The 9405-nt window shown below is 42.8% G+C and overlaps 1 long non-coding RNA gene across 1 annotated transcript; it reads left to right on the top strand.

Annotated features, from left to right (window-relative positions):
• Window positions 1-5062: 5062 nt before the first annotated feature.
• LOC109319759 lies at window positions 5063-6651 on the top strand. The gene is made up of 2 exons (XR_002103627.1): window positions 5063-5821; window positions 6308-6651. It is a non-coding gene; the product is annotated as an uncharacterized LOC109319759 (long non-coding RNA).
• The last annotated feature ends 2754 nt before the right edge of the window (window positions 6652-9405 follow it).

Below are 9405 nucleotides of genomic sequence, written 5' to 3'. Positions count from 1 at the left end.
AATTAAAAATTAGATTCTCATATAACCCACAATCCCCTGAACTAGGTTTAGAAGGAAAAAAATCTAATATCACAATTCTTGAAATATGTAATGTAACTTAGCAACACTATTTGATTTTTTTGGGGTCTACTTTCAATATTTTGTATACTTTTTCCTGCCCTGTCTCTGCAAGGACTGAAATGACTCGCAAGTGTAGAGTTCATACTGTAATACCCACCAACAGTGTGCTCTTTGCCATTGCCTGTGCATAACTGAATACTTTTCTCCACTGTAACTAAGGAGTGGGTCAAATTGTGTGTGTATGTTCTGTTGATTGATGTTTTATATCCAGTAATTTATTTTTATTTTTCATGGTAACTTACTCCTTATGTTATGCATCATAAAAATGTTTTTCAATTAAAAAAAGAGAAAATTGGCAGGTTTTCCCATGGCATTCTCATGCCAGAGAAATTCTTAATCTTTCTAGATAGTCGTAAATGACAATAGTTTCTCTTCTGTAAACAGTCTTACTCAAATATTTCAACTCTGCCCCTTACATATCATATCTGTTTTTGGTCTTTAATTCTAGACTGATAAAACATTTAATTTCTAAATACGTTTTCTAATCTACAAATCACCATTGTGTTATAGTCACATTTTGGCATTTCAGAGTCTCAAGAAAGCTCTGAAAACACTAGAAAACACTCTGTCAGCCAGTAGTGTAACCACTGGGGTGGGGAGGGAAGTGGGCAACTGGAGTACTAGCCTGGGGCACTAACTTGGGGTGGGGAAGGGGCACAAAAAGAGCAACCTCTGCTGTGCTGGTCAGGCTGTTCCCCCTGCCCACAGCCTGGCTGCAACTGCTGCCCCCATGCACTCAGGGCTGAGACCCACCATGACACTCTCAACTACCTTTCCTGCTAATATCACTCTTGGTCTTTCATATTTCCTCACCAGTGGACCCATTATTTTGCTTTCAAGTTTCTAAAATGTCTCGGTTTCCTCACTTTTTATATGCTCTCTCCCTTCCCCCCACTTCTTAGAAGTGTCCTGTCACTGTGACAGTTCTTGCCAGAGGAAGGCATTCCCTTGAGAGCTCATGAATGCCGCACCCCCTAGCAAGGAGCAATCTAGACTAGACTTGCATCTGCGCTCCCTTTTCCTGCCTCAGAGTACTTCAAATGTTTGTCAGTTTGCAATCCCAGTTTTAAGTGCTGTGTGTTGTCATGTTAAAATGCCACAGCCACTGAGGGCAATATAGCAGGGAGATTGTCTGCTCCTGTCTGATGTCAGCAGTTCCTGGACAACTTTTGTGACCCAATGTTTTACTAATTGAGAACTTCTGCAGAGAAAGAGGTGGGTATGCAACAGAAAAGAAGAAAGGGGTCCAGTTGGTTTGTATTCAGTGTTTGAGCTCTGACATTTCTAGCTGCAAAATTCAAGGGCTGCCATCCTCATCCTCCTACATTCTTGGCAGATTTCCAGAGAAGCTAGTATTGCCAGTCTTACACATTCAAAACTTTCAGGTCAGTCTCCACAGAAACAATACAAGATTGGCTTAAAATCATTCTATTTTTTAGACTCCATTTTGTGCCCCATCTGTCTACTGGTTTCAGAGCCTTTCAGTTCTGCTCACCTCACATTTTCAGTCCTTCCTCCGCAACCACGAGGAGCAGAAACTTAATTCCATTTTAAATAAGAAAGTTAAGAACAGTGGCAGCTGGCCAATAAGGAACACTCAGGCTCTGCCCTACCAGTTTCAAAATGACACAAAAATTGCGTCAGCTAAATAAATAAATAAATAAATAATAGTATTATTAACTGGAAGTATCCAAAACAGCATCAGATGAATTAACCATGTAAACAAAACTAATAATTTTTTTCTCTCATATGTCTGCTAGTAACGTAAGCAATGATTATGCTCCTCCACTATGCGTACACAACAAGAAGCTGAGTATATGCAGTAAGCACCTTGGGGTGATCTCCTAACCGCCCAACTGGCACATGAGGAGTAGAAACACCCGAACAGTTTGAATGAATGCCAATAACCACTTGTTTAAGTGGGCAGCCGAGCGCCTGTACTGATGCCCCAGCCCAGGTAAAGAGCTGTGACCTAGGAAACCTGGGAATCCCCAACCCTGCCCGGAGGGGCAGGGGACTCATAGATGTTTGGGTCAGAAGGGACCTCAGTAGATCATCAAGTCCGACCCCCTGTCCCAGACAGGAAAGTGTGCTGGGGTTAGATGACCCCAGCCAGGTGTATGTCTAGCCTCCTCTTAAAACCCCCCAAGGTGGGGGAGAGCACCACCTTCCTCGGAAGCCCATTCTAGATTCTGGCCATCCTTACCATAAAGAAGTCCTTCCTGATGTCTAACCTAAATCTGCTCTCTGTCAGTTTCTGGTCATTGTTCCTAGTTACTCCAAGGAAAACAGAGCATCTCCTGTTCCTTGTGGCCACCTACAAATTCATCAGGGGTCAGCAAGATCACCTCTCAGCTTTCTCTTGCAGAGGCTGAAGAGATCCAGGTGCCTCAATCTCTCCTTGTAGGACTTTGCCTGCAAGCCCCTAACCATACGAGTGACTCTCCTCTGAACCCTCTCAAGATTGTCCACATCCCTCTTGAAGTGCAGCGCCCAAAACTGGATGCAGTACTCCAACTGTGGCCTAATTAATGCCGCATAGAGGGAAAGTATCACCTCCCTGGACCTGTTCGTCATGCATCTGCTGATGCATGATAAAGTGCAGTTAGCTTTACTGATCGCTTTGTCACATGGACGACTCATGTTCATCTTGGTGTCAACAAAGACTCTGAGATCCTTTAGTGCTGTTGTGCTGCCGAGGAGGTCCCTTTCCCAGCCTGTAAGTGTGCTGGTGATTCCTTCTCCCTAGGTGCAGCACTTTGCATTTGTCTTTGCTGAACTGCATCCTATTCTGTTCTGCTCACTTTTCCAACCTGCAGGGTTTTGCGGTCAGGGAGCTGGGGGATTTAGTTTTGGTAAACATAAAAAATTACACATTATGTTTTACAGCATTGTTTTCATAAACAAACAAAACTTGAATAAATAAAGTAAAATAAAAAAAGGTTTGAAACTGGATGATACAGTGTGACGCTCTATCTGCCCCATCTGTCTCAGAGTTCCCCAGCTGTGCCTGGCTAAGATTCTCCTCCAATTTCTTGTTTCCAGGAGATGGGTCTTTTAGAGACCTGTGGTAGGATCCTGAGAGCCTGCAAAAGGAACGTAAGTTTAATGCCTTTCAACAAGACTTCTCAAGTCACTCTTGTGCTTTTGAAAAACCCAGTGGTCAGGCACAGCCCTATATTAACTGCCTTGCTCTTTGAGTAGTCCTGGGAAGAATACATGTTCACTTGTCATCCTTCCATCCTGCAGAATGGGGTAAAGAGTTTACTGCAGGATGTAAGAGTGCAAATGTAGCTCCTTCAGCATGCTCTGTCAGCAGCCCCTTGGCTCCCACACTCCACTTCTGCCATCCTCTGAGTGCAGGTAGAAGAGTCCTCCATGCTCTACACAGAATCTAGATCCAAGGCTTGGGTAACACTACTAACACAGCCACAGAATAGGTGCTTAGGGACAGGTTTATTCTTCTAGGCTGTTGCAATAGGGCTAATCATAATTTAGCCCAGAGAAGCCCCTTAACTTGTGTGCCGTTTCTGCTTCTTTTGCTAACTAAAGCAAATGGTCTAACTGAGCTTCAAATACCTAACAGAACTACTAACATGAGGATTCTGTCATAAAGACTGACATAAGGTTAGACAGGCATCTGGCTGGGGTCATCTGGACCCAGCACTCTTTCCTGCCTATACGGGGGTCAGAGTCGATGATCTATCGAGGTCCCTTCCGACCTTAACATCTGTGAATCTATAAATCTGAGAAGGAGGAACTAAAACAAAATGCTAGCCCATCTTGCTACAAAGTGGAGCAAGATGGGCTGGTGATAAAACAACTGTTGATCATCTGAGGTTCTCCACTCCCACTAGGATATTCAAAAGCAGCTAGTTGCATGTGTAATTAATCTTACTGTACCTTGTTTAACTTGATCATTTAACTCTGTCTCCCAGATTTCTAATGATATTTTTTTCCAAAGGAGCAGCAGGATGGATGAGGATACTATGTGTGCTCTATATCCAGAAGATGTCACAGCATTAGCAAGTTTAAGCCATAGTTAGAAAAATTCCTTTTGTTTTATTGTAATCAACTGAATTGTTGCACTATTTAAAGGTGGGTAATTCACTGTGGGTAATTCGCTATTACTTGTATGTATTAAACAACACTAGAAGCAAAAGCCGTTTAAACTGAAATCCAGCACTTTCATTACTGCTTTGGCTTGATTGATGCAATTTAAAAAAAGAAAAACCCAAACTTTTAAAGTTGTAAGTAAAACATACTGTAGCTCTCAAGTGCCTCCTTTCTCCTGCTTCATGGAAGTGGCTCTTTTATCAGCCAAGTAAACTATAATGTTCAGTTTTAATTGCTCTCTAGAATCAAATAGCCTAGATAATGAATTGATGTCATTTCCTTTTATTTATATCTCCACAGATCATAACATGACAGACTTCCAGTTTATTTATACTGCCAACAGCATCACCCACTTTTTCTGTTGTGTTCATTGCCTTAATTTACTTAGTCATCATCTGTTCTTTGCTAACATCCACGAGATGGCAGTCCTTCCTATGCTTCAAGCAAAATGTAGTGGCTCGTTGATGAGCTGCAGAGAATAAAAGATTTGACAATGAGGCTGAAGTACCCACTGGTTATTAGCTCAGAATCCGATCGTACATCATTCTTAGGCTCTCTCCTGGTTGGTGAAAGCAGAATGTAGTTAAAATTTCCTGTAAAATGGGACTAGGTTTTTTTTTTACATAAAAATGTGGGGGTCTATTCATATTCTGAGAACCCTCTGGCTATATCAAGCCTCCTTTTTGGGAGGTAACTTTATTGAGGAGGCAGTGAGAGGGCAGGTACTGGCTTGCTTAGACTCATTTCACTTTTTTTTATATCTTTTTATCCAGACTCTAGGCCATGCAAATAGACCTAACAATGTCGGGAAAAAGTAGTTTTACCAAGGAAATATTCCATTTATTGCTAACCAAGGAGGAAGAATTTTAGGGTGCCTATTAAAAACACATCCCTACTTTCCTGCTAAACAGCCGGATGCAAAGATTATTCAAAACAAAAATTTACATTCAAGGTAATAACAAAGGATCTCATTTAAATTCACAGAAGCACTTAATGCCTTATTACACCTTGTTGTGTCTGGATATTGCTGACTTCACAAACGCCAGAAGCCGTAAATCATGTGTGCTGCAATAAATAGGGTAAAAAGGTCATCTTAATGTCAGAGCACTAAGTGTCATTCCATATTTACAGAGGTAGTGAGTACTGTCTGCTACTAATCCGGTGAAAACTAGCTTCTGCTAACAGACGTATGGAGCTGATGTGGCTGGATGAGCATCATTTTTCAAGCTCATTTAAAATATTATTTTAAATTAAACATTCCTAAGACTAAACTTGAGGTTTCAGACTTACAATGATTTACTTGTTGCCTAGAAAAAACTGCACACAAGAGTACTCATATGCAATGTTAGAAAAATAAGGAGGTGAAAATTGGCAGCAAACATGGCATGCTTGTTATTCTTACCTTCCTCTTTAGTGGCTATTTTATTTCAGAATTTGTGTGATGGAGTTGCTGTGGCAAAGACAAAAAGCAGAACTTCCATGGAGAAGCTTTCCCTGTTCCCTGCCTAGAGCAGATGTTTCCCAGAAAAAGTTCTCTCATTCATTTTAATACACACTTTCCCCTACCCTGTTCAGTGATACAAAGGTAAATAGAGAGGGTTTAATAGTCCTCCCAGGTGCTTTTACAAGCAGCCCCCCTTGACTTTTGTCAAGGCAGGCCCTTTCAGGTCTTTTTACTTCTGTTTAGCACAGCTTTCTTAACACCTTCCCCCCCCCTTCGAGTCTGACATTGTGCTATCAGAAAACTGCCTCCACTTTGTGAGAAGTCCAACCTGTATATGCCTGGGAAAGTGGGTAGAATTTGGGTCATTCTAGGAGATCCAGTTTGTCACCAGGATCTTGATCTCCATTCAGGAAAAAGCAGCCTGTAGGAAAAGTAACAGCCTTTTAGATGCTGGGAATAACTTAAGATACAGCCCTCTTTAAAAAACATAGACTGCTTATATTCAGCAGCCCCAGCCAGCAGGAAAACCAATTGTTCTTTAAAATGTTAAAAAATTCTATGCAGAAACTGTTGGTACCCAGAGATTTCACAGCATGCAAACTTTTAATTGCCTCTCCCTTTCTGCAGATGGAAACCTTGTCTCTTGTGCACTTCATTGGGAATGTCTGACTTTGTGGAACAGAGTTGGATCGCAAAGAAAACTGCTGAACATATATAATGCTCTAATGTAAGTTTTAGAAGTGGCTTTATTAGAACCATGTTCCGAGTGCCTCTTTGTATGCTTACAGAATATTTTTCTGCGTAGCTGAGGCTCTGAAGGACAGCGTAGCTGACACACAATTATTCTTTGGTGACTTCAAACTATCTGTGTGGTCCACTGTCATGCTTGGGTGTTTTATTCAAGTTGTATTGTTTTCTTGCCCAAGATGACTATTAAGTTTTGGAATAAACTTTAATGTTTTCTGAATATAGCAATGGTATTTAAAAAAGGAATTACAATCGCACATACAAGCTCCCGTTGTGTTAGTCAGTACATCAGTGAAGAAGTGGTCCTTACTTAAAAGAACTCCTTTACATTTACAACTTTGAAAAACACATAATGTACTGTTCCCATTAGAACAACACTGGGAAAAAGTGGAGAGAAGAGAAAGAGACTCTTTCCAACAATTTTTACTTTATAGCTGAATGACCTTCATCTGCTCTCATTATTTGTGAGTCTATTTTACTTCAATATATATTTCATTGTCTTACACCAACTTTGAAATGATTCCCCATGGCATGTGTTTTTCATAAGATGCAACTCCTGTGAGATCTGACATCTGTTCTGTTTCTATCATTCTGTAACATTCTTCCACTAAGGATTTTTATCACTGCTGATCTAAGTGAAACCTGTTTACTTTGCAAATGGAAAACCTTGGTTTTTTATTTATCTGGCATCCAAATATGTTAGATGCTGCTCAGACATAATAAGACAGGCCTTTGCCTGGAACAGTTTAAGCTGAGAACATTTATTTATTGTGGTGTAGAATACATGAAAATAACATCTCCCAAACTCTAGTTTTCTTTGTTAAAAACCAGCAGCTTCCTTTTATTCCAAAGCCACATTCATTCTACTCCAGCTTCCCTGATTCACCATGCTTTTTCATTGCCATTAGGTCATATGGACAACTGAGGCAACTAGCAAATTGTTCTAAAGTTTCTGGCCACAGAATAATTGGTGCCCAAGACCCGGATCATCAGTGATGCAGGGGACCTAGGACAGGTGCAGGGAACTACTAGGATAATCAAGGGAAATAGGGAGCCTGTCATGTTAGAGGACACTAGAAGAATACTGTTCAGCCTATGAAAATGAAGGTAAAGTGGGGAGGGAAAGGAGAGACATCATTGCTTCCTCCAAATACAAGGGGGAGTAAACACTAGGGAGGGGAAAAGGGTGTTAAAAAGGCACAAAAACTGGGAATAAATCAGCCATGAATAATATTTGGTGGAATTTCTAACTGGCAGAGAAGTCACATTCAGGCAGAGGAGTCTAACAGAAGCAGTGAGGGCATGAAACCTATCCAACTTAAGTGGGAGCTTGATCAGTCTATGAAAAGGATTATGATGGTCTTCAACAGCAGGGAATGGGCTCAAATGGCCTCTGCTCTTGGGACTGCAGACCTATATTGGTAACAATTATTAGATGACAAAGGAGAGGTTTTTCAAGATCTGAACTGTGCTTAAGGAAGAAATTAAACACTTCTGTCCATTGCCTTTTATTCAGTGTGAATGAGATTGTGGCTTTCTACAAGCCATGAGAGAAACAGAAGTACAGCTATACAGCTCCAGGAGCAGACCAGAAACCTTTTGGGTTGCAATAATCAGCCTCCCACTTCCTTGCTGTCAGTGTTCTGCATTTTCAGTTTTTATTTAAAAAATAAAATAAAATCCAGGAATTTTTCAGCTTATTTTCCAAACATAAAAACCAGGTTGAAATTGGGATAAAAGGAAAAAGAAAAAAAACAAAAACAGTTTAATAATAATATATTCCTGTGGCAGTGAGAAAGGGAGGGAGGGAGGAAGGTTGGGATTAGGGAAGGGATGGGGGAAGAGGTGTGGCACAGCCCATCGGTTGCTCCCGGGGCTGCAGCAGGGAGCAAAGCAGAGGGAACTGCTAGTGGGTGTGGGGCAGGGGGGCAAAGCTCTTACTGCTATGTGTACCGTGGGAGGGCTGCAGGCTGGGGGGCTGTGCTGGGCTATTCCCAGGGTGCCAGAGAAGGCTGTTGCTGCAGGCTGGGGCTAGGGGTAGCACTGGGCTCAGAGCCGGGAGCCCTGTGCCCCTGGGAATTGGCTCCAGCCCTGTGGGCCCGTGCAGAGTGGCTGGGTGCAGTGCCCGCCCCAGAGAGCAGGGCCAGGCTCTCCCACCTGCCCCGCCCCGGTGGGGCTCCCAGCTCCCAGTGCCTGAGGCAGGGCCGCAGCCAGAGCTGCCAGGGTGCAGCTAGGATCTGCCTGCCCTGGGAATGATTCCCACAGCCCCTCCTGCCCTGCTTGGGGTCAGAGCCAGGAGGCCCGTGCCCCCAGGTAGCAGCTCTAGCCACCCTCCCCTGGCCCCCACACAGCTACTACCTCCCCCTCCGCTTGTGGCTGCTGCCACCCCCCAACCCCCATCTGGCCAGAAACCTGTCTCTCAGGTAACCAGCACTTTTAGCTTACCAGCAGCCCCCAGCTATTCCCCACTCATGCCGGTTATCAGGGATTTTACTGTACCTGGTAAAATTGAGTGAACTAACAAATGGATGTAAATCAGTAAAAACAGGTGTAAATTAGTAAAAAGCAAACAACTTTAATAGAAAAAAAAAATCAAGGAATTTATTGGTGAAAATTGGTAAAAACTGACAATGCAGAACACTACTCACTGTACTCGTGGGGGAGAAAGCTGAATACGGCTCGGCCTTTTATCTACTGCAGATTAGTTCCTCTAAAGCACTCACTAGTGTACTGTGAAGGGCAGAGGGGCATGTGCGGGGGTGAAGGCAGGCGAACTGGCATGCTGGAAGAAAAAGGGGCCAAGGCTCCAGATCCCGCCTGCCCATTCTCTGTCCACTCCACTCTCATGAGAGGGGCAGTAGTGGCTTTGCAGAGGTTACTTCCCTCACACTGAGCCCGTTTACTCCACTGAGTGAGACCATGAAGTGGGCCAATCTGGTCACGTTTTTCAGCTCCTTTTTAATATCATTCCAATGGTT

This window comes from Crocodylus porosus, unplaced genomic scaffold (assembly GCF_001723895.1).
Source record: "Crocodylus porosus isolate Cpor-Errol unplaced genomic scaffold, CroPor_comp1, whole genome shotgun sequence".
NCBI lineage: Eukaryota > Metazoa > Chordata > Crocodylia > Crocodylidae > Crocodylus > Crocodylus porosus.
Note: the sequence above shows the minus strand (reverse complement) of the source record. Positions and strands in the feature narration are given on the sequence as shown.